Here is a 24,258-nt window from a genome sequence, read left to right as displayed (position 1 = left end):
AATTAAGTGCAATTTAACTGTTTCTGTGCTATACGTCTTTATATGAATCATAGAATGGCCTGGGTTGAAAAGGACCACAATGATCATCTAGTTTCAACCCCCCTACTATATGCAGGGTCACCAACAACTAGACCAAGCTGCTCAGAGCCACATTCAGCCTGGCCTTGAATGGAAAAGTTTCACTAGAAAAAAATCCTGTATTTTTACTCTCCTCGAAATGCCTCATAACATTTCTATTCCAAAACGGTAATTCACAAGGTAAATTGGGCATACAAAACATACAGTAATCCCTGAAGCAACTTATCGGTCACCTTCCTCCTCCTGCAGGAAAAAAAAGAAAAAAAAAGTATAAAAAAAAAAAGAAAGAAAGAAAGAAAGAAAAAGAAAACCAGATAAACCACATCCTTTTCAAGAATTCCAAGTTATGGCCAAATACCCCCAAGCAGGATGTCATGTGAGAGTATCAGACTAACAGCAGGTTTTGTTGCTTTCCCACGTTACATGCAAAAGTCCTTAGACTACTATTAATAAAAGGACATCAACAGTTTCAAAGCCTGGTTATTTTAGATAGATATTGTTGAGGAATTCATGGGGAGTCTGACTCTTGCTCTTTGGAGATCAAATCATGAATACAGTTACCAGTTTCAGGCAACTTTTCAGAGTTTCAGCTCTTCACAAGAATCGTTTACTATCCTGAAACACCATCCCAGACGTCAGGAAGTTCTACTGTTTCTTGTGTTTTTTTGCTAAGCAGCAGCAGACTAACAAGGCTAGGGACAGTAGCAGATGCTGTTCACATTACTGTAGCAATAATCAAAAGGGCTGAGAAGGTCACTTTTGTAAATATAGTATCTATGTCCTGCTAAAAAGAGTAAGCTGGCCACAAATGGAAGAAAAATCACTACAAACTCAGCAGGTAGGCAAAAGGTGCTGTAACAAAGCGCTCTTCTCTTTGCTCTGCTCCAAATCAGAAAATTGCTCAGGACTCTAACAAAGAACAAACTCCTTACTTCCTAAAAACAGGAAAAATTGAGACATTCATCAACCTGATGTTGACAACAGCAGTGGAAGACCCGGGAAAAAAAAACAAAAATGATGTTTCTGTGTACAATAAACTTGCAAGCAATTATGGCCATTGTTTATTGCTTTGTACTGTCATTCTATCTTGTTCTGTCACTCTGCTATGAGTGGTTTTGGAAGAAAGATCTCAATCTCTTCCAGGATCTATGAGATTTTTGTCTCTTCTGGCTGCCTAAGGGATACAATGCCCCAAATACATTTTATTTCTTCAACACTTTAGATCAAAGTTCAAGAGAAATGTTATGAAGAACATTCTTGGTCAAATCAGACCCTTAATGCTCAGAGATATCTTTATCAAAGTTCAGACAGGAGACTTCTTTGCTATCCAGACCAATAACTGGCTTGCTGTTTTCTCCAGTTTCCCTTTCACCAAAACACTACTTGGTTTTCCAAACTATAGTAGCTCACACTTTCAGGTGTGAGTTCATTTCTTCAATTAACCTGAAAATACTTACATTAATAATTCCTAATTTAACCAGTAAGCAATGTGTTCAGGATATTCTTTTATTCAAGACTATTTTTTCAGAGCAACTTCACAGGTTCTCTGAAAATGTATTCCATTTTTCTTCCAGTGAATGAGAAGCAATCAAGTAACTTCTTATGAGCGCTAGCATTATTCTTCTAAAGCAAACAAGAATGACAATCCCCATCCCAAAGCTCAGGAAGCAATGGCAGTCAGTGGGAGAAAAGATTCTTGTAGCCTGGTGAGACCAACTGAGGGCCTTAATCTAGGAGCAACTAGAGAAGGGGATACCATTAGGAACACTGAGCTTTGGCCAAGGGCTGGTGTGGCACTGCCTGGGGATGGCAGGGTTTAAGGGGTTGCCTCTGCTGCTGCTCCACAGGGAATCAGACACATCTGAAATGCCTGCATACCAACATGCACAGCCTGAGGAACAAAGGGGGCAAAATGGAAGCTTTGGTTCTTTCTCAGAACTACAACCTCATTGGCATCAGGGAGACTTGGTAGGATGAGTTCCATAAATGCTGGAAAGGAGGGATATAAGCTGCTCAGGAAGGACAGGTGGAACAGGTGTTGTATGTAAGGGAAAGATGAGACAGCATCAATTGCCCTCATCCTTAAGGGAGACTTCAATTTCCCAGACATAAAGTGGATATGAGAAAAAAGGTCAGCAGAATTGCCACCCTGGAATTTCAGAGAGCAAACTTTCAGCTTCCCAGGCAGCTAGTTAGCTGTGTCCCCCTGGGAATCTGCTGAAGCAGATTTAGAGGTACATGGGAGTTAGCTGCCTTTCAAGAACCACCTTTTAACAGTCCAGGAGCAGGCAATCCCACATATCAAGCAAAAGGTGTAGAATGTAAGCCTGGCTGCACAGAGCTTCTCCTGGAACTAGGGCAGAACAAGAAAATACATGAGCTCTGGAAGCACGGTCTAGCTTCATACAGTGAGTACAGAGCTGCAGTTTACATCTGTAATGGGAAAATGAGGAAAGCCAAAAAGCAATTTGAGTTTGTGCTGGCCTCTGTTGTGCCAGGTAACAAAAGCAGCTTTTCTAAGTATGTTAATAGCAAGGGAAGGTCAAATGAAAACACTGCACTAATACTTACAGAAATGGTCAATTAACAAATAAGGGAGAACAAAATACAGAAGGATTTAATGCCTTTTTTCACTTCAGCTTTTAATATTAATGACAGATTTTGGGCTTTCTGGTCCTCCGAGTTGGAGAACCATGCCTAGGGAAACAGTGACTTTCCATTTCTCCATCTCCTCCGAGTTGGAGAACCATGACTAGGGAACTTTCCATTCATAAGTCTACGAGACCTGACAGGATTCACACCAGAGTGCTGAGGGTGGATGTTCTAGCTGGACCTTTCTCACCAATTTACCAAAAGTCACAGGAGTCTGGGGAGGTCCTGGCTCATTTCAAGCTAGCCAGAATTACACTCAGCTACCAAATAGGTATGAGAGAAAGCCCAGGAAACTACAGAAATGTTAGTCTAACCTTAGCTCTTGGAAAAGTTTTGGAGCAATAAACTGGTTGAACAGCAGAGCTCATGGGGATGTTTTAAACTGACCTACATCTGGCTGGCACTGTCACCAGCAGCATTTGTCAGGGCTTAATGCTAGGACCAGTCTTGTTAATGCTTTTATCAATGGTCTGCATGCAGGACTGAAGTGTACCCTTAGCAAGTTCACTTACAATACTAAATTAGAGGTGCTGTTGACTTCCTGGAGGGACAAGAGGGATAGAGTAATGCTGGACACAGGTAAAGACTAGGAAAAAAGAAAGCCAAGAGGTGACCTCAGGGAGACTCCAGAGAGGTAGTTCATGCCCCATGCCTGCCAGCATTCAAAAGGAATTGGGATAATGCCCTTAACAACACACTTGAACTTATGGTTAGCCATTAAGAGGTCAGGCAGTTGGATTTGATTTGTAGTTCCCTTCCATCTGAACAATTATTCTATTCTAATTCAAGGTAGAAGTTAATAGTGTAACTTGGAACAGAAACCTACTTCATTCTTATCGTGAACCACAAGAACATATTTTGCACAAGGGAACCACAAGGAGCAGATAAACTAAATGATCAAGTTGGAAATAGAAAGTTAAATATCTTCCAATGTGATTACATTCAGCAACCTCATCCAGATAAGAAATATGCTGATGACTACATATTACCAGCAGTACTCAAAGAGCTCCCAAGCACAGTATTTAAAATATTTCAGTACACTAAGGACTATATAAGCAAGCAAAAGCCTCTCCCTTAAGCAGTTCCCAATTTAATCAAATGGAATTAGCACTGGGAGGAAAGCAAGCAAAGGCTGCAGTGACAAGAGCATTTTGTTGTATAGTCTAGCCAGCAGTATTTGAATTGCTGTTTCTAATTATATACATATATACAGCTTTTAATCCTGACAGCATTTGATCCAATAATTCCAGTCATGAGTGAACTGTGTCTGAATTACAGTATCTTTTTAAAAAGATGGCAGGTCTTCATTTAAAAAGATTTAATGTAATCTACTGTATCAATTGACTAGTTCTAAAAATCTTCATGGAGAAATAAAATAAAAATCTTGGTTTATTTTCACTTTAGTATTTGCTGACTTCATTCTGAACCACCAGACCTTGTAAGATGTGAATTTTTGACTCTTTTTTTTTTTTTTTTTGTTATTTAGAATGGACTTTTAAGAAGTTTCTGAAAAGTTACAACTTCATTTTTTAATAGTTGCCTTATTTACACAGGTGCTTCTTATAGTAAAAAGCTGCATTAACATAACTGCAGTTGAGAAGTTCTGACTCATCCTCCTTCATCACTGAAGTTGTTACACTGAAATTCTGAAACACAAATTATGGAGTTAGAAATACATACTATAGCTGAAAGATAACCTTAATAATAGCCATGCATTTACTTTGAGAAGAATTTAGTAAGAAGGACAAGGAAATGCATGACATACTGCTAGATATGAAAGTATCATGTTCTCTTAGACTCTTAAAGTCTGTCTTATTTTACAAACATGTACTTGAGCAGTGATTTCAATTGCTAGTAAAGTAAGTATTCATTTGTAGTTATAGTGAATGCTAACAGAATCAGATAAAGAAGATTGGTTCTGCCATTTACCTTAGGCAAAACGAAACAGTGATCCTTTATTACAGAACTGTTAATCTGGCTGTCTCCAAGGCTCAAGGATCACTAAGTAGTGGCAATGTCTTAAAAGATATACTAGGAACAAAAGAGAAAAGTGGAGAAAGTCCAGAGTTCAGCCTTAGCCAAACGAAAACAATTTCTGACAAAGTCTGTGTGTACTTCAACATCTAAGTACATGTTTTATGTTACGTATATACTGGTATATCATTCTAAGGAAAGGCTAACAATCACATCATAGTTTCAACTCAGCCATCTTTGACTTTTTAGCTTTTTCAGAGAGTTGAACACAGTTGTTCTGAAAGCCCAAAGCAGCACTGGCTGACTTCTATTTCACTAGGCATTTTTCCCTTGTCAGATTTCTAACCTTTCCAATCCACATAACAAGTAACCTTGTTTCTTCCTTCACTGCCTCAGCAAAAAATAGCCCAGTTATAGAATAGTATGATAACACTTTTTTTTTTTTTTTTCTTTCTTGTCCTGTAGATTAACTCTTTCCTTATTCCTGTACCGAGTATCAAGGCAAAATGCTTTCAGTTCTCCTGGGCCAGGAGGAGTACACTGCTGTATTACTTGCAAGTCAAGGAACTCATAAGTACACCAGAGTTTTACTGATAGAACAACACAATTCTTCATGAACTCCCCCATTTTTTACCATGTTACCCCGGTGTCCCTGCCTTCTCATGCATCATTTTAATCTATCATTAATCATACATTAATCTATCATCTACCATACTCCTCCTGCAGCTAAAGACCACCAACCTCCTCCTTTTTTTTTTTTTATACCCCTGCACAAGCTCAAAAGCAATAAGGGGATGGAGATGATAGATCTTGTAGGTCCTTTCCAACTTTGTGATTCTATGGAGGAGCTGTGTTTTCTGTCACAAGGTTGAAATGCAAAAGAATTACCAAGACAGTTCAAATCTGTGCTCTCCCTTTCCAAGCAGGCCAAACACAACTGCATCTAACATCAGACACGCCTGGATCAAAGGATTCATCTCTCAGCTTGATGTTCTCAGGCTCTCTAGAGAAGCGGTCATGGCCCCAACCTGCCAGAGTTCAAGAACCTTTTGAACAACAAAGATATAGGGTTTGAATTTTGGGTGGTCCTGTGAGAAGCCAGGAGCTGGACTCAATGATCTCTGTGGGTTCTTTCCAACTTGGGATATTCTATGATTCTATGAATATGGACAGCAAAAGGAATAGGTCAGTCATCAAGTCTTTCTTGAACAGCAGCAGCTGTCTTCCATCACAGTTTCACTACACATAGAACTACCCTGATGCCACGAAGCTACGCTGTGCAAATGCCTATTCTCATCTAAACATGATAGCTGGAGACACTGTAAGAAGTGGGAAAAGATTCAGATGTTCTCAGCTCTTTCACTTCATATTTTCCACCTCTGCCTCAAAGCAACAGTTATGCTAGAAGCAGAGTAAGGAGGAAGTAAAATCTTGGAGTCAGCATGTCTATGTTGAGAGAGCGCAGAAGCTGTGTGGTCCTTCCCTCTTACCTCCCCCTAGACAAAGTCATAAGGATAAAAAGGTTTAATAGGGCAGAAGTGGGATAAAGTTGGTGATAAGGGAAACTGCAGATGGCTCCTTTCTTTGAACTGCTCCAGCATAGGCCAGTTTGTTTTCCACAAGCATCTGCTCTTTTGAACTCTTAGAGGAACAATGATCATCAGCTGCATAAAAAGTCATACGGCAAAAGGTATTTGCCATAGGCAAGCAGATTTTCAAATTAGTGTTTTATTAGTAGGAGTTATTCAGTGTCTATTCAACTACAGAATCAATATCAAGTAAAATAGGCAACATCTCCCATTGATGGGCCTTCTCTTTTTATTTCTTGATAGCTCTGCCTTCTTCACTCTTCTGTATGATGTTATCAGATCCAAGAGCAGACTTGCATTACATCCTTCAGACAAGTATTGCTGTTACCTTTTCTTTTGATCACACTTGATGCTGTTGTTCAGCCACAGGTTGACTGTAACTGTTCTTGACTAGCCTGACTTACTAGAGCAAATAGCTTTTGCTGTACTATAGTTATGTAGTGGAGGGGAGAAAGTAAAGGGAAAAGCATAAGAATCTGCCTTATGAGCACCACAGTCAGAAAGGTGGTGCTCCAGGTGCTGAGCAGAGAGTCCCCTGCAGCCTGTGGAGACCATGATGGAACAGGTACTTCCTGCAGCCCATGAAAAGTCCACAGAAGAGCAAGATCCATGCTGCAGCCCATGGAGGACATCACTCCAGAGCAGGTAGATACACCATGAAAGACTGTGGCTCACGGAAAGGCCATGCCAGAGCAAGGACAAAGTATCAAGGAGAAGAAGCAGCAAAGAAGAGCTGTGAGGGACTGATCACAGACTCTACTGCAGGGGAAGCAAGAATAAAGAATGAAGCTGAGCATGGGAGAAAGGGGAAATAAGTGGGGGGAAGGTGTTTTCATTTACCTTTGTTTCTCACTGCCTAAGTTTATTTGAATTGGTGATCATTTCCCTTCAGGCAAATCAGTAACTGTCGTAGGCAAACAAACAAGCGATCTCTCTGTCCTCATCTCAAGAGCTTTTTCATTCCATTTTCTCCCCCTTTCTAGCTGAGGAGGGGAAGCCAGAGAGCAGCTGGATGGGCCTCCAGCAACCAGCCAAGGCCAACTCATCACAACATGGCAACCTAGAATCATAGGATCACAAGATTGGGAAGGACCTACAATATCAAGATTATCTAGTCCAAGATAGTGGTCAGGCACTGGAATGGCTGCCCAGGGAGGTGGTGGAGTCGCCATCCCTGGCAGTGTTCAAGAGGCATCTGGATGAGGAGCTATGAGATATGGTTTAGTGCTTGTGGTAGCAAGGGTAGTGGGAAGACAGTTGGACTAGATGATCTTGTAGCTCCTTTCCAACCTTGCGACTCTATGAACTTAATTTAAAGAAGCCCATATTCCATCCGTAGATGACCCTGACGCTTCAAGAAACATAACAGGCTACACAGGGAATGACTCAACTATAAGAAGTATGACACAAATATAAGAAGTATGAACAGAGAAAGCTGGTCTGATTTATGAAAATATTTTTATGTAAGTATATGTAAATATTGAAAGAAAGCTAAGTATTGACTGACTTCCATTCATTTGGTGACCGACAGGCTTTTAGAAACTGGACCAAAGTCCTCTGTAAACAGAAGCAAAGATAAAAAGTCATTAATGCTACATTTGAGTTAAGTAAGTGGTGACAATTTGTGTTTAAAGAAAGATTAAAGAGAACATTGTCTCTTCAAGTCAAAAGCCCACACATGCAACATCCTCATAAGGAACAGCTGAGGGAGCTGGGATTGCTTAGTCTGGAGAAGAGGAGGCTCAGAGGGCCTTATTGCACTCTACAACTCCCTGAAGGGCAGCTTTGACGAGGAGGAGTTTGGCCTCTTTTCCCAGGCAACAAACAGGAACCGAGGAAATGCCACAAGTTGTACCAGAGAAGGTTTAGATTAGACATAAGGAAGAACTTTTTCTCTCAGAGAGTGGTCAGGCACTGGAATGGCTGCCCAGGAAGGTGGTGGAGTCGCCGTCCCTGGCAGTGTTCAAGAGGCGTCTGGATGAGGAGCTACGAGATATGGCTTAGTGCTTGTGGTAGCAGTGGTAATGGGAGGATGGTTGGACTAGATGATCTTGTAGGCCCTTTCCAATCTTGTGATTCTATGAATTCAGTGATACTTCTCAGTCTCAAATTGAAGATGACCTAGAAGCAGACACCTTCAGAAGCACATTTGGAGAGCTATAGCTATGAAACAATACAATACAGTCCCTTGTGAACAGAGAGAACATACTTGAGTCTAAAGCAGCTGACATACCACAAGCAATCTACTGAAGCTTCGTTCCTTTTACAGAACAGAACACTTAGTTACCGCTTTACTTGTGATAAAACTTGGAACTCCATTTCCAAGAGTAGGATCAACAGTTACTGGCTTTACAGAAAATGAAATACTTCTTCTATAACCAGTTCTATTGAAGCAAATATGCATCCTAACATTTCCATCAAAAAGATCTTAGGCACAACAGGTGAAGTCTGAGTCCTTGTTAGGGTAAGATTCTTCACATATTAAAACGCAAGCACAGAAACCAGCTTGCTAAATAGATTAATGGTAGTAACAAGGAGTTTAAAGGCAGCAGTGAAATTACAGAAACTGAAGAGAAAAAAGAAAATTTTGCAAATATTTCACTAAAGCAGAAGCGCAAGTATTTATGTAACAGACTACTTCAAACCACACACACTGTGAAGTTAAGGCTTTCCCCACTGCAAATGGAAATCTCACAAGTGGAAGTAAGAGAGTTCTACCGGAAGAACTGAGAGAGCTCAGATTCTGTGAAAAGAAGCTGAACGTCGCAATCACTATCCCACATCAGCACTTTCTAGCCACTGAGCAGCTGATTGGGATCACTCAAACATGGGATCGTGAAGTTCTAGGCTACAAACACTGCATTTCTGTCAAGAGACAGGAATTATTTCAAGTCTGTTCAATAAGTAACCAGGATATTTTCAGGATATAAGCATTTATAGATGACAAAATGGTTCCTCTTGGTAACGCAGGTGTTACAGGGAGAGAATCATATGCATGGGCATTTCTCATGCTTGATCTGGAAATCAGGCTACTTTGTTGCGGCCTTTCTGTAAATGACTGGAGAAGTACACATGGTTAATAGTTCTAAAAAGAGCAATTTCCCTGGACTGCAAGGTTTTAATATCTCCTTGAAAACCACCATACTTGCAAGTTTTAAGAATGCTAGCTATTAATCAGTGTCCAGCTACACACATAAGTACAGTCCTGCTCACACATTGTAGCATAATCCTTACTCACGGAAGCTGCCTGGGAAACAGACAACCTGTGTGTCCTCACACTTGTCCCCTCAGCAAAGGCAGATACAGAAAAATGTAAGTGAAGAGATTAGACACTTATATGAGGAGCAGCAAAGGAAAGGTCAACAAACAATAAAGAGAAGCCTGATAATGGCCTGATTTGTGGCCTCAAATGGCCACAAGTTGTACCAGAGGAGGTTTAGGTGAAACGTAAGGAAGAACTTTCTCTCAGAGAGTGGTCAGGCACTGGAATGGCTGCCCAGGAAGGTGGTGGAGTCGCCGTCCCTGGCAGCGTTCAAGAGGCGTCTGGATGAGGAGCTACGAGATATGGCTTAGTGCTTGTGGTAGCAGTGGTGATGGGAGGACGGTTGGACCAGATGATCCTATAGGTCATTTCCAACCTTGTGATTATATGATTCTACAAAAGCAGGAAGGGTGTGATGCTACAGAAGACTTCATGGCTCACCCCCCTTGAAGTTGAAACATAATTACTCCCACTCCTACAACAAACTCCCAGACCTCTTACTCTGCATCTTACTCTATTCTTAAAAAGATTAACTTTTCCAAGTTTTATACTTCTGAAATCATTCAAATATACTCAGAAGATGATCTTATTGCCTAGTGATGACAATACGGTGATTTGAAGATAGCACTTGGTTTCAGGATCTAGTTTGTCTAGAGATTAGAAAGTAACACCAACAAAAAAACTCAAGTAGTCAACAGGTCTGTAAGACTTCTTTTTTCCACCTTCTCTCACAATGTAAGCCTTGAAAAAGGGATACAGTTGTTGAATTGGAAAAACAACTAGTTTCCTTGTTGGTTTCAAATCGGATAGAAGACATACACTGGGAACAACCAATATACTGGTATGTCTCTGTAACCAGAAAAATATGCCTAGTCCTTAGACCTAACCTCAACACAGCTCTTCATTCTATGCCGATAACCACTTCGGCATAGAGTATGCAACCAAAGCTCAGAAAGATTCTGAAACAAACAGCTCACAGAAAAAAAGAAAAAAAAAAGTGTATATATTTGTAGTAAGATCGAAAACATTCAACTGTGTGTAACAGGATTGCTATACATACTCTGCTCTAATGGAGGTATTCCAGGAATATTCTAATTTTTTCTCGCTGTTCAGTTGACTGTAATCTACTAAACTAACCTAAGTAGTTTGCATAAGTCACTCTGTTTCCAGCACAGTGAGCACTGTATCCATGGCATGCATCTGTCATATCTAATTCACTCATCACTTCTCACAGACAGAAAACAAGACGCTAATAGGATTTCTTCCAATAAACAGATTGAATAAGAAATGTTACTCTTTCAAGATTCTCCACTTCTTGGTTACTTAATCAGGCACTTAGTATTAAAATAGTAATAAAATAATATTGCTAGGCATAAGAAATGCTTGGAAAAAACGGAACCTCATTTTATTGTAATAATAAGAGCCCACGTCATTTGGCTAACAGGATCACATATGCAGGTCATTAATCAGGCACACACACAGGGAGATGCATTAGAAATCTGTGATTTAAGATTACCAACTACATTTATTTACTATTGCAGCCACAAATGTTAACATACCTTCATGTGAGAATAGTAGATATAAAAATTCCTACTATTTATGGTACAGGAGGAATCAATATATTCAAACTTATAGCTCATACTTGCAGTAGCAGACTAAAACCTAACAGCCAAAATGATTACCGTCACTATTCATCCAACTGACTTCACCAGGAACCTACTGCAGCTTTTAAGGTGATCTCACTCTGAACAGGACTAAATTTCTCAATTTGGTATGTTACAAACAAGGGCAAGTTTACCTTGAAAACTAAGTCTTATGACTCCAACAGAAGATACCATGAAGGCCACGCTCTGCAGCAGAGACATCATACAAAAAGGTTTGTGGACAGCTGTGAAGGAAGCTTGAAAAAGCAGAGGCTAGCATTACAGCAACAGTACATTCAGCACCAGCTTTTTAACACACACTGGCTAGCTTCTGTACAGCACAGCATAGTCTAAATGCTGGCAAGCAACAAGATGTCAAAAATAAACTTTGGACTCTAAAAATACATTTCTGATTATTTACCTTCTGAGTTAGGACACGAATATGAAATCCGAGTTTATACTGAAGCTTCTATGCCTTCTCCGATCATTGCAGCTAATAAGTTACCTTCTAAAACGGCAAGTAAGATTTTCCTCTTAACCATCTGTTAGGCTAAAGACATTTAACATTACAATGAAGTTGACATCAGAACAATGAACACATGCCTAATCAACAACTTGAGCGCTATTTAACTAGAGGAGGCATTAAATACAGCAAATAGGATACTACAGCATTTTCTATTAGACACATTCCATTCCTAAGTTGTGAACAGATGTAACAGGTCCCATTAAGCAGAAAATTATAAGAAGTGTGGGACAGAGCAAGAATAAGATTGTTAAATTAATTTTCTCTAGAAACCCAGTGGTAATTAATTTTCCTAAGGCTCCAGTGCTATTTTCTGTCACTTTTAAGACACCAAGACACACAGGTTTCCAAAGAAGCAATAACATAAATCTCTTACAAATCAACTTTACCTTCTCACATAAATGAGCAATAAAGTACCCACAGAAATAAAATAACAACAACATGCCTCAGCTCTTATCTGCTTAAATTCAGTTGCTGACAGATTCAGAACCCAAGTACTCAAAGTACTCCTTGAAACGCACAGCTGTTTTAGCGCAACTTTTAAGCAGGAAACACCAAATTATGCAAGAAAAAATTCCAGGAAAAAGTGCCAGTTCATGTGCTCTAGGAAGAAAAAAAGCAGCAGCAAGTAATCCTCAAAGCCTCTCAGCAAGCATTGCCAAGAGATGCACTGACATTCTAGACTGAATAGACCATTTATACTTCTGTTTTTTCTTTTTAATCCTCCAGTTAACAACATCCGAGCCAACTGTCCTGAGCTACAGGAGTTCACATATATAGCAAGAATTCACGTTCTTACTTTAAAAATCTGCTGAAAAATCTCACTAATTATTTGACTGCCACTTTGACTTTCTGTTCTTAAATGCTAAAAACATGACAAGAACAGAGAAAAACACAAATATCTGCCATACACATTTCTCTACCTACACTGGATGTGGTGCTCAGAGACATGATTTAGCAGAGGCTTGTTAGAGTTAGGGTAGTATGGTTAGGTTGTGGTTGGACTTTTTGACCTTTAAGGTCTTTCCCAAACAGAGCAATTCTATGATTCTATTTATAATCATTAGTTGCACAGCTGAGAACTGGACTGCTTGAGGAGCATTCCAACAACAAAAAGCAGCACCTTCAAGATACAAACAGCAGAGAAAGAATTTTGCAGTAGGCCCAGCAGAAAAAAAAAAACAAAACAGCATTTTCCAACCCTGCTGTCATTACTTTAGCCTTCTGAATAGCTCCTGATGGTTTAGCAGCCCAAAATAAGGCCTTCATAGAGCCCTCAAGAAATGTGATTGCCTGCAGCCAGCACACTGTCAAACCATGCAGTGTTAAAGTCCTCAGAGAACTGAAAGTACCAAGAGGAACAATCAAGTTGAGATGGATGCAAGGAAACTGAGTAACAGTGAAAGCATAAGGCATTATCAAGAAGATGCAATACCTCAAGACAGTGTATTTTATTTAATTGTTGGGAAACATTAGCAAGAAACCTAATGTCTAACAAGAGCAACTTTCTCAAGTGGCACATCACAACTACAGATAGAAGAGACACGCGGTGGGAAACATCAGACCACACAGACATCAGCAGGTTTTCTGTTCTACTTATCTATTCTCTTATTTCAGCCTATTTCGAACCTTGCATAGTTTTCATGGGCCTTTCTGGAAAATTCATTTCATTACTGACTATTAAGAAAGCTATCAGATGGCTTTTAAACTACCTAGAATATTAGGGCATAACAAAATATACCTGCCTGAATACCAAGCAGGCATTACAAGAATAGCTTACACCAGTCACAAGATAACACACATGGACAAACTTGGCAATTGCCTACACTTCGGGTTGATTTCTTTTCTTTTTTTTTTTTCTAAAAAGTAAAAAAGCTTTGATTACAGATCAAGTCTTCAATATTTCTCTTTTCTAGAAGACTGCACATTCCAATTTAATTGAATCCTGGAAAAGATTCTTTTTGTGAAGTAAGAATTGGTCAGCTTTAGAAAACAGCAATTTGAGGTCCATACAAAGATCATACAAAGATGGGGTAACTGCAGATACTCCAAGTGATCAGTAACAGTTGCAAGGCAGGCCCAGTTTTCTTATTGGTCTCAGTCCAAAGTGAAGTGTTGCAGACCCATAACTGAAACTGAGTTCAACTTCATTTCTGAGATTCTTATCTCTAGGCTGGCGTATCAACTAAATAGACACACAAAGAAGGAAAACGAGCCATAACCCAAAAACGCTGCAGCCTGGCCAAAAATATGAGTAACCAGATACACAGTGCCAAAGGTCACAGCATCCACTAGAGGTGCTGCTCATGCAAGCCATTGAAAAACAGAAATAAAGAAGTCCCACAAAAAGGCACTAAGCCAGCATCTCCCCAAGAGAGAAAGAACTTAACGCATTTTTTCAGTTACCTTGCCAATAATCTCCCCACTGTATTCAACCCACTAAACATTAAAATCTGGAAGAGATATAGTGATTCTATAGCAACCAGCTGCTGAAATATTTTTCAAAGAGGATGAACTGAATAGAACTGCCAAATACTTTCCCAACAAATTTAGTCCATTCCTAGTGGGAGCAGGAAAGCATGTTCGTTGCTGTGAATCACGATACAGTGTAAATCTGAGTCATTACAAAACTGGGGCAATATAAACCAATTCAGACATTCAGGAATAGGTAAATATACAAATTGTAGGTATGCAAATTGGCATTTCTAGAGGGACAGACATCACTCTATAGGCCTCTCCTTCAGAGTAGCAATTCTGGGAGATTTTTTTTCTGCACTGGTTACTCCCATCGCCAGCAGGCCAACTTTACAGATACGTTCATGCCCCTCTAAGAGTCTATTCAAGAGTCTTCTTGATATAAAGATACACACAGCCACATGAACACGTCAGGTTCCCAGTGGCAATTACACGTGTACATCACTTGGGTTCTACAGTCTTTCAGAGAAAGCAGTAATTCAGTAATTTCTGTTTTCAGACGCAACCATTCATAGAATCACAGAATGGCCTGGGTTGAAAAGGACCACAATGATCATCCAGTTTCAACCCCCCTGCTACGTGCAGGGTTGCCAACCAGCAGACCAGGCTGCCCAGAGCCACATCCAGCCTGGCCTTGAATGCCTCCAGGGATGGGGCATCCACAGCCTCCTTGGGCAACCTGTTGATTATGTTCACCTTTTTCCATTATCTACACAAGGATAAGAGCTGAACTCAACAGGCAGATGTTTAAAATATTATAGTTAAAACGAAGTCCAATTTTTCCTCTTCATCTATGTTTCTTGCAGTGTAATCTTGTTAACCAAGTACTTCATCTCTTTTCCCCAGTAGAGCACAGCTCAACTAAGTACCTTGGGTACCTCTATTTCAGAGAGAGCCCTGTGCATCATCCCAAAAGCCAAGTGCTTCTTCTTTTACATGGCCCACCACAGAACCAGAAATTGCTCTTACTGACATCTTAAAGACTATAACCATACTAAGCTTGGAAACCTGTACACAGCACTATTTGTAGCCTTTCCCCATCCCCACCCCACCCCACCCCCTTCCTGAATCTGGGAAAGGATAATAAAGCACAATAATAAACCTCCACACAAAAAGAAATTTCACAAGGCTTTCGGTATACAGCTTTCCTAAGTTTCATTTCTGCATACAAAGTTGTGCTGTATCAGCATTCTGTATTCAAGATGCTGACGCGTTTTTAATTTTGTTTGGGGGCTGGGGGGAGGGTGCTTTTACTTTTATTTTTTAAATAAGGGAATTAAATTTCTGTCACTTCTCAAGCAGAACACCACATTTTGACATTGAAAATAGGCAGTTAAGAGATTCAGCATGAAGATATTTCGTGTATACATTCAGGAAAGATATTTTAATGTAGCAGCTTCCCTGTCCCATTCAGCCCGCACTCTGTTTTTCCTAACAAATCCCTGATGGCCTAATTAAGAACTGGATCAAGGTAATCCAGGAAATGCAGGAACTTGGCACTGCCCTAACAAATTCAAGAAATTCTAGGAATTAAGCAACTTCAGCAGAGATCCCCATCTTCCTTGGATCTGTAGCATAGCTCTTTCCTGCTCAAAGCACATACAGCAAGGAGAAAGAAAGCAAAGTTATTTCTGAAGCTTCATGCAACTTCTGATCACAGAAACATTATCATCTATCAGAACCGCTTCCAATTAGGAAGGGGGAAGAATCCTCTCTATTACACAGAAGTACTTGCAACTCTCTGAAAAAAAAAAAAAAAAAAAAGAAAAAAAAAAAGTAACACAATAGGCAGAAGGTTTATTATTCAGCTATCAATGAAGCCTACCAAGCACCCAGAAACAACTACCAGCTGAAAAGACTACAGTCTTTCAGCCTGCTGAAATTTCAGCTAGCATGTCATCCCTGGAACACGTTCAAATTCCTCAAGCCAGCAACTAGCAAGAGCCAAAAACACCAAAAGGTCAAAGCTCCATTTCTCTTAGCCTTGTCTCCTAACTAGTGATGAGACCAGTAAGGAAAATAAATAAGAATAAAATACAAAATTAAAAATTCTACATATACCTCCTCTTCTTAGCCTTACAGTTCTCCTTCCTCAGCAGGAACTCAGAAGGCTGCATCGAGACACAGTCGCAGAGTGGAACTAGCCCAGACTCAACCACCTGCCCATGAAATTCGGAGTTCTAATATTGAAACATTCTTTGCTTACTTTCAGCAAAAACGGTAAAAAGCAAAAACAGAAACAAATGAAGTGCCTAAATACCCGGAGATGCTACATCACATCAAAAGTAGCCTTTGTTGTACAAAGGCTGCATTCAAACTAAGATGCTGTAAATCAGGTGATGTTCACATGAACCAGCTGATGGCAAGTTTCCTCCTTGTTGCTGTAAAGAAAGATTTCATCAAATATTTTCAATCTGTCCCATTTTTCTCCCACAGCACGTTTAGCTCTGCTCTGGGGGCATTAAGATGACCTGACACCAAGACAGCCAGACTCACACACACAAGAATACCGTGCTGATTTTATTAACCCCAATATTACTTCTTTTCCTCCTTATTCACATCAAACACCACCATCTGGCTCAGGACTCCAGGATTCCAGCATAAATTTAGCTTTATTAACGAATGGAGTTTAAAGCCCATCACTCATTAGCCCACAGTCTTAACCAAGATCTTCCTCACAGCATAATCCAAATCTCAAGTAGAACAAAGGGATGGAAATAAAACTGCTAGAATTTCTTAGAACAAGAATTGGAAGGAGTATCAAAGTATCAAGTTCTATATAAAGTTCACAGGATACATCAGGTGAGTTCCAAAAGAGTGGGTGGGTTGTTTTTTCTTCATTTGTTTCTTTGGAGTGAAGGAGAGGTGGTTGTTTCAATTTAGAAGATAGCTTTACTTACGTAACAACCCAGACTTGTTCTTAAGTAATCACATTCTTGCTTATAAACTCTAAAATAGAAGCAGATTAAACTCTTTGAGTTAAATTCACCCAACTAGTTAATACCCATCATCAAGTGTTTAAGAAGCTGTGCAACAGCATTTGTCCACATCCTCAATAGGATGTTTCTTTTCCCCTTCTCCTTCCAAAAAGTCTCCCACAGCAAAACTGACTTGCATCATCTACTGACAATGCAAGTTTTATGCCATCCCATCAGATTTAAGCACTGAGTTTAAACAGTACCACCAAACATTCTTGGGTCTTTCTTACGGAATCAGTTCATTTCCGCAGTTGACACCTTAAATTCGACACTGAGTCCAGAGGATTTCATATTTTTATTTCACAAGAGTGGATCCCAGTTACTGCGCACAGTTCATCCATCTATTCTGATCGTGTAAAAAAAGGGTGACTAATCAATCTAAAAAGCATGGAATGGTTAAAGAGAAAATGTTGCACAAGCCTTAATGCCATTCAGATTATTCCGGTAAGAGCATAATGAAACATAGCCTGAGCCAGGACACTTGTTACGAGCAAGACTGATTCAAAGATTATAAAAGCATGACAGCGGTAGGAGTCCACAACTTTGGTTTCACACTGACTAAAGAGCTCTCCTTCCAAAGTCTAAGATCAATCTCTTTGTACCACACCACCACTGCATGAAGGGATTTCAGCCATGAGTTGACACTGAGGACTGCCAACAGCACCAAAGCAGCCGACTTCTCACCACAGGCAGTCAAAGCTCATCCTTAGTGCCAGCATTACACCACACAAACAAGGAAATGGTATTTGTCATCTTCTCCTGCCCACATCATCGTGCAGATTGCCAACACTCCCTGAAGCAATATCATTTTATTGCAACCTTACACCGCCACAGTGAACACTATACTGGATTTCAAATGAGCTCTTTTCCACCTAAATGATACTGTTTATTCTCTTCAGTTGACAAAGAACTCATTACGACATACAATCACCTCTTTTTGTCTACACAAGCCATTCGGGGAAAATAATTACAATTTAGACAGTCGTGTTTTCCAGAATTTGCTCTCTGCAAACCTTCATACAGTATTACAGCATCATTTAAGCTCCCATTTAATTTTTCCAAGCGCAAGAAAGTCCAGCAAATCTTGAAAGCTGCAAACATATAACTGTATTAAAAGGATAAACTGAAGTTAAAAGAAATCAGGAACGTAGTAGAAGCAATTTTAAGAGCCCACTGTCCTGCAGAACAGCAAGACAGAGACCTAAAACAGGGGCCAATTCCTTCAGCTGACCTTATTCAAACCTCTCCTACAAAGCAAAACCAGTTAACAGCTTCCGTCTAATTCTCCTTTCCATTAACTCTGGAATTCCCACAGAGCACGTAGCTGAAAGCCATGTGCCCGCGAGGAACTCCTCACAGGTGCATCTATATTTGGTGACATTCTTGTCAGCTCTCAGCTCTGCACGGCTACAAGCACGTGTTCATACAGAACAGCTTGCAGGATCAGGGATTAACAATGTGAAGCTGATGTCTAAACAGTGTAACATAACTGGAACGAGGCAATTGAACTGACCTGTTCAGCCTTTATCTTCTTTCATTGCAGGACTGCCAGAAAAGCGAACATGGAAATTTTGACAGATCCCACCCTGACCTGTTAAAAAATATGTTAAATGTTGCCTCTTACAATCAGACTTACAGGCCAGCTCACCTTGTCTTGTGCTTGTGAATTTCAAATTGTTACATACAAAGCTACAATAAAGTAAAAATACGTGTTTCATGGACAGTTACGACAACTTTTTTTTCTTTTTAGTAAAGAAAGGATAACTGCAAAACACAAACTTCGCTACACTGCACCTTTAGAGTTTTCAGATCAGTCGTACAAATGAAAACATAATCCACGAGCACTACATATCCAAAACACAAAGTGTAACATAATATGAAAACAGCCATCTTTGATAAGAATCATAGAATCCTTAGGGTTGGAAGGGACATCTGAAGGCCATCTAGTCTAATTCCATACAATGAACAGGGACACCACAGCTACATCAGGTTGCCCAGGGCCTGACTCAGCCCCATCCTCAAAGTCTCCAGAGATGGGGCATCAACCACATCTCTGGGCAACCTGTTCCAGTGCCTCATCATCCTCACTGTAAAAGATTTTTTCTTTATATCCAGCCTAACCCTCCCCTCTTAAAGCTTGAAGCCATTTCCCCTTGTTCTATCACCACAGACCCTGCTAAAGACTGTCCCCTTCTTTCCTGCAGCTCCCCTTTAAATACTGAAAGGCCGCCATCAGGTCACCACAGGGCTTCCTGTCCTCCAGGCTGAACAGCCCCCAGCTCTCTCAGCCAGTCAAGCATCTGAATGTCTCTGCATAAACTCAATCTGATCTTTTAAAGTTACACGTGCAGCTGACTTCATACAAAACTTGTTCAGCTCAATAGGCACCCAAGACTCTCCTGTTTTGTAGAGACACACGACTGAGTTAGCCTGCTGGCAGTCAATACTGGATTTCTCCTTCACAGTTCAACTGGTAAGGCAAAAGAAAATATGATTTTTGAAGTGCAGTAATAACACATCTATGAATTGAACATTTATATAAAGCAAGTTAAAATGTATCTTACAATACAAACAATGCAAAGAAAACTCCTATCCAATTGTTTACAGCAAATTAGTGATCTGTAAGTCTACATCCTTTCAATGCAGATTGGGTACCATCAAAATACAAAAGAAAATCTGGACTCTTGAGCCAACAGACCTTCAGTGACATTATTTTCATAGCATTTCTAGGGCTTGCTTCATCCACACTGTTAGTACTGAGAAACATGAGAATCACAGAATGGCCTGGGCTGAAAAGGACCACAATGATCATCCAGTTTCAACCCCCCTGCTATGTGCAGGGTCGCCAACCAGCAGACCAGGCTGCCCAGAGCCACATCCAGCCTGGCCTTGAATGCCTCCAGGGATGGGACATCCACAGCCTCCTTGGGCAACCTGTTCCAGTGCGTCACCGCCCTCTGTGTGAAAAACTTCCTCCTAGTATCTAGCCTAAACCATACCATGAAGCCAATGATTTTCAAGGATAGCCATAACCCATAAGACTTATTCCAGAAAATCTATAGTATCTAGACTTCAACTGCCAAAACTGTGGTCACTGCACATATCCTGTGGGCGCATACAACCACAACGATGGGGGGAGATTGAGAAGTATTGTGAAAGAGAAACGTGCTGTAGGGATTTAGGTTTTGGGCAATTAATAGTATTATTGTTTTGAAAGTCCAAGCACTTTTTACAGATGCACAACTGTTGCAAGAAGTTAGCCTTAGAGGGAAAAAAGGAAGGTGACCTCTGAAACGACGCTAGCATTTATCTTATAAATAACACTTGAAAAAGGAAACTTCAAAATCCAATGCATGCAAATTTAGTATATTTCATAAAAAAATAAATAAATTGAGTATGTACCATTTCATCTAATTTTTCTGCATCAGAACACATCTTTGGCATCAGCAATAAAAGGAAGAATAGAAAAAAATACTTCTTTTTCTGGTGAACTGGCAGGATCTCTCTGTTTGCTCCCCCTCAACCACAAGTATTTTTACGGGTGGTCACCTTCTGTGCTGGTCAAAATGTCGTACTGATACTCCAAAATAGGTTGACAAACTCCAGTTTCAATTACAAAAAAGCCTTTAAGATCAGTAATTAGAAACTAATCTCTCCTACACAAATGGTGCCTGCTCTGCCAAGAACACGACCACCTCTACCTCCTGCACACCTACACTTGTAGCCCTCCAGACAAACTCACTGCAGACAGGGGATCAGCTCTGCATCTACATGCACATCCCAAAACATCATTTTTTTTTCATAGAATCACAGAACGGCCTGAGTTGAAAAGGACCACAATGATCATCCAGTTTCAACCCCCCTGCTATGCGCAGGGTCGCCAACCAGCAGACCAGGCTGCCCAGAGCCACATCCAGCCTGGCCTTGAATGCCTCCAGGGATGGGGCATCCACAGTCTCCTCGGGCAACCTGTTCCAGTGCATCACCACCCTCTGAGTGAAAACTTCCTCCTAGTATCTAACTTAAACCTCCCCATCTCAGTTTAAAACCATTCCCCCTTGTCCTATCACTATCCACCCTTGAAAACATCCATTTTTGTTTTTGTATGAAGGATTGGGAAACACAGTCAGGAATTTTAATTGCCAGTTGCAATATATAAGGACATACCTACAGCAACAATAACATTCAGAAATTATCAGTGGAATCTGGTATACTATTCTTTAATTTCAGAAAAAGTGCTCTTTAATGCAGGGCAACTACTTCTGGCACGTACCGTATTGAAATTTTGGCACCTCATAGGAAAGTTTTATGCATACAAATAGTGTATCATTAGACCTCAGACTAGACCAAAGTTTTAATTGTCTCCTCTACCAGCCAATTTCATGCTATGCAAGTAAAAACAAAACCAACTCTGGGAGTAGGGGCCATTTCAAGTTCAGCAGCTGCATTAAATACAATAGCAACAAGCGTTCAATGTTCCTAGCTGACTACCGGGGCAAAAGCTACTTCGGCTTTATTTTAATGGTAAAAAAAAATTCTCGTCTCTTTGGTTCCATGCAGATTAATTTCTGAGACATGCCTGCCTGAAATGCATACTACAAACAATCCTCCCGCTTAAGATTTATTCTACTCCACCTATTACTACAGGCAGCATAAGCACATGTTCAAGGCTGGTAACTCTCAATTATCATCTTCTTCCCTCTCCTCAAACCATTGCTGACACTTTCATTTCAATTCTTTGTTTTTCATCCTATACCACAAACAGAAATTCTTATTTACCCTGGTGTTACCCTACCGAAAACTAAAATTACAATCTATGGTTACAGCACAAAGGTAGATCAGAAAAGGCTATTTGGCATCATCATTCACAATTATTTACTTGCTAGATTTGCATTCTTTCCTGAATCCAAATCTAACCTAATTGCATGATTAGAGGTATTAACAAAAGAGTACGCAGATTTCCCACCAGCAAACTACAGCAGCAACGGACAGAATAGGCACTTTACTGTATCTTAATAGCCATTCCACTGAACAGGGATATAAAGGAAAATTAAAGAAAAAAACACAACTCCTCTGAAAACCAACTTATCTTACTGTCTCCGGTTCCAGATATTACAGTGGGAGCACCAGGACTGAAAGGATTAAGTGTGGTTTGAGAAGCAAGTGCAAAGAGCAACCCGCTTGGCTCAGATGAAGTCTGAGCCTAACACACTGGAGAAACTGTTCAGAAACAGTTCATCTGTACGAAACATGACCCCTGTAAGGCTGCCAAAACCAGTGAGGGCATACAAGTGCTAATCACGCGAGCTAAAATGGTCCAAGCTGATTGCCTAAACGTGGATAACCGCCTAGCCTAAATGTAAAGTTAATGAAAAGAAGGAAGCTTAAGGTGATAGTTTTGTATTTTAACAAAAAATATATTTCAAGGAAACCTCCAGATACGTGCATTTTCTCCTCAGTCAAATAAACAGACTCTCGGTGTCCATGTTGATGACTCTGGAGAGTGTTGGGCTGTGCAGCGTTACTGCACACTCAGTCCTTATCTTCTTATGCCCTTTCTTTCTAGTCACCTGTAACCTCCCTCAATGCATACAACTGGATGGCATTTTTATATAGTGTAGTTCCTAACGCAGCAGTTTTGATTGCTGAGTTCTTTCCATTGTGAAGTGACCACACTGCTTCTCCCAAGCCCCCATTAGGAGGGTATGGTACTGAAGGAGGAGCCTTATATCAGCTACATTCAGGCTCCCAGCTGCAGCAGCCAGGAGTTGTACTTGCCTGTGGTGGGGGTTAGATGTGCTGGTTGCCTATTGGTAAAGACAAAACTATCACCTTAAGCATATATTGCCATACTAGGTATGAACAAGCAGCATACCCTATAGCTATAATGCAGGGTCAGAACATCCTGATTTGGAAGGGATCCATAAAGACCACTGAATCAAACTCCAGGCTCCACACAGCACCAGCTAAAATCAAACCCTATGTCTGAAAGCATTGTCCAAACGTTCCTCAAACTCCTGCACTCGGGGCTGTGCCCACTACCCTTCACCTTTGGTGAAGATCCTTTTCCTGACATCTGATGGGGGAAAGAAGGGCAAGGGAAAACAGGCTGTTTCCCTGCCCTCGGGATTACCACACCGTCACATATGGGATGCCGCTTATTTTAAAGGGAAAAACTATTCATTCAACATCACTCTCTTACACCCACAGACGTGATTCCTTATCGCAACACTCGCACCCCACAGGAAAGCAGAGTTCACAACACCGCTTTCTAAGCCCCAAACCATCGTTCCTTCCCAAAATAACGGAGCGGCTGATTCAGAACAAAAAGGAAAACCTGTCCGTAAAGTTACCGACGGCCAACGAGAAACGGACGGACCGAACCCCGACGGCGCAGCGCCGTCCTCCTCCAGCGGTCCCGCACTCCCTCGGTGCCGTGCCGTCGCCGAGCCCCGCTCCGTGCGCGCGGAGGGACGCTGCCCTCGGCCCCCCCGCCCCGAGACGCGATGGCTGCCGTGTGACCGAGCCGCGCACGCCAACCGGCACCGCATCGCTCCGCTTTCCCCCGCCCAGGCACCGCCGCAACGGAGAGAACAAATACAAAAAAAAAAAAAAAAAAGGAAAGAAAAGAGAGAGAGAAAGAGGCCAGCCCGAGGCCGGCGGGCAGCGGCCGCTCGGAGGGCTCCACGCACCGCGCTGGATGCACGGAGGGCGGAGAGGGCAGCGAGGCGCCTATCAGCCCGGCCGCAACGGGCGGAGGCACTGCGGGGCCGGGGGCGCCGCTGACCCCACCGCAAGGGAGGATGCGAGCGCCGGCGGCCGTCGGCCCGAAGCGAGGTGGTATCCCTTCAGCCCGTACCTCATATCTGCGCGGGCCGCCGGGCCCCGTTCACACCCATGGCGACAGCGGGGGGGATGGAGGAGCCGGAGCGGCGCCCGCCACCGCCTCCGCCAGGCGCACCATCCCCTCCCGCTGCCTCCTCAGCCGCCGTCTGGCGGGCGGCGAGGGGAGGAGCCCACAGCGCGCTCGCCCTCCCAGCCGCCGTAGTGACGCTCGGCCGCGGCTCGCCGCCCGGTCCCGTGA

General features: G+C 41.5%; 1 protein-coding gene across 7 annotated transcripts in view; it reads right to left on the bottom strand.

Annotated features, from left to right (window-relative positions):
* The window catches only part of ITSN1 (intersectin 1), a 118,226-nt gene extending 94,011 nt beyond the window's left edge, over positions 1 to 24,215 (bottom strand). For 3 of the 7 annotated variants that reach the window (XM_085242216.1, XM_085242233.1, XM_085242249.1), the window contains exon 1: positions 24,034 to 24,213. The gene's annotated coding sequence lies outside the window, so the exon portion shown is untranslated. Of the gene's footprint in view, positions 1 to 24,033 lie in introns of all 7 variants that reach the window. The other 4 variants (XM_085242220.1, XM_085242213.1, XM_085242226.1 and 1 more) reach the window with 4 other exon arrangements.
* Positions 24,216 to 24,258: the final 43 nt, after the last annotated feature.

This window comes from Meleagris gallopavo, chromosome 1, assembly GCF_905368555.1.
Source record: "Meleagris gallopavo chromosome 1, MGAL_WU_HG_1.1, whole genome shotgun sequence".
NCBI lineage: Eukaryota > Metazoa > Chordata > Aves > Galliformes > Phasianidae > Meleagris > Meleagris gallopavo.
This window is presented reverse-complemented; position numbering and strand designations above follow the sequence as displayed.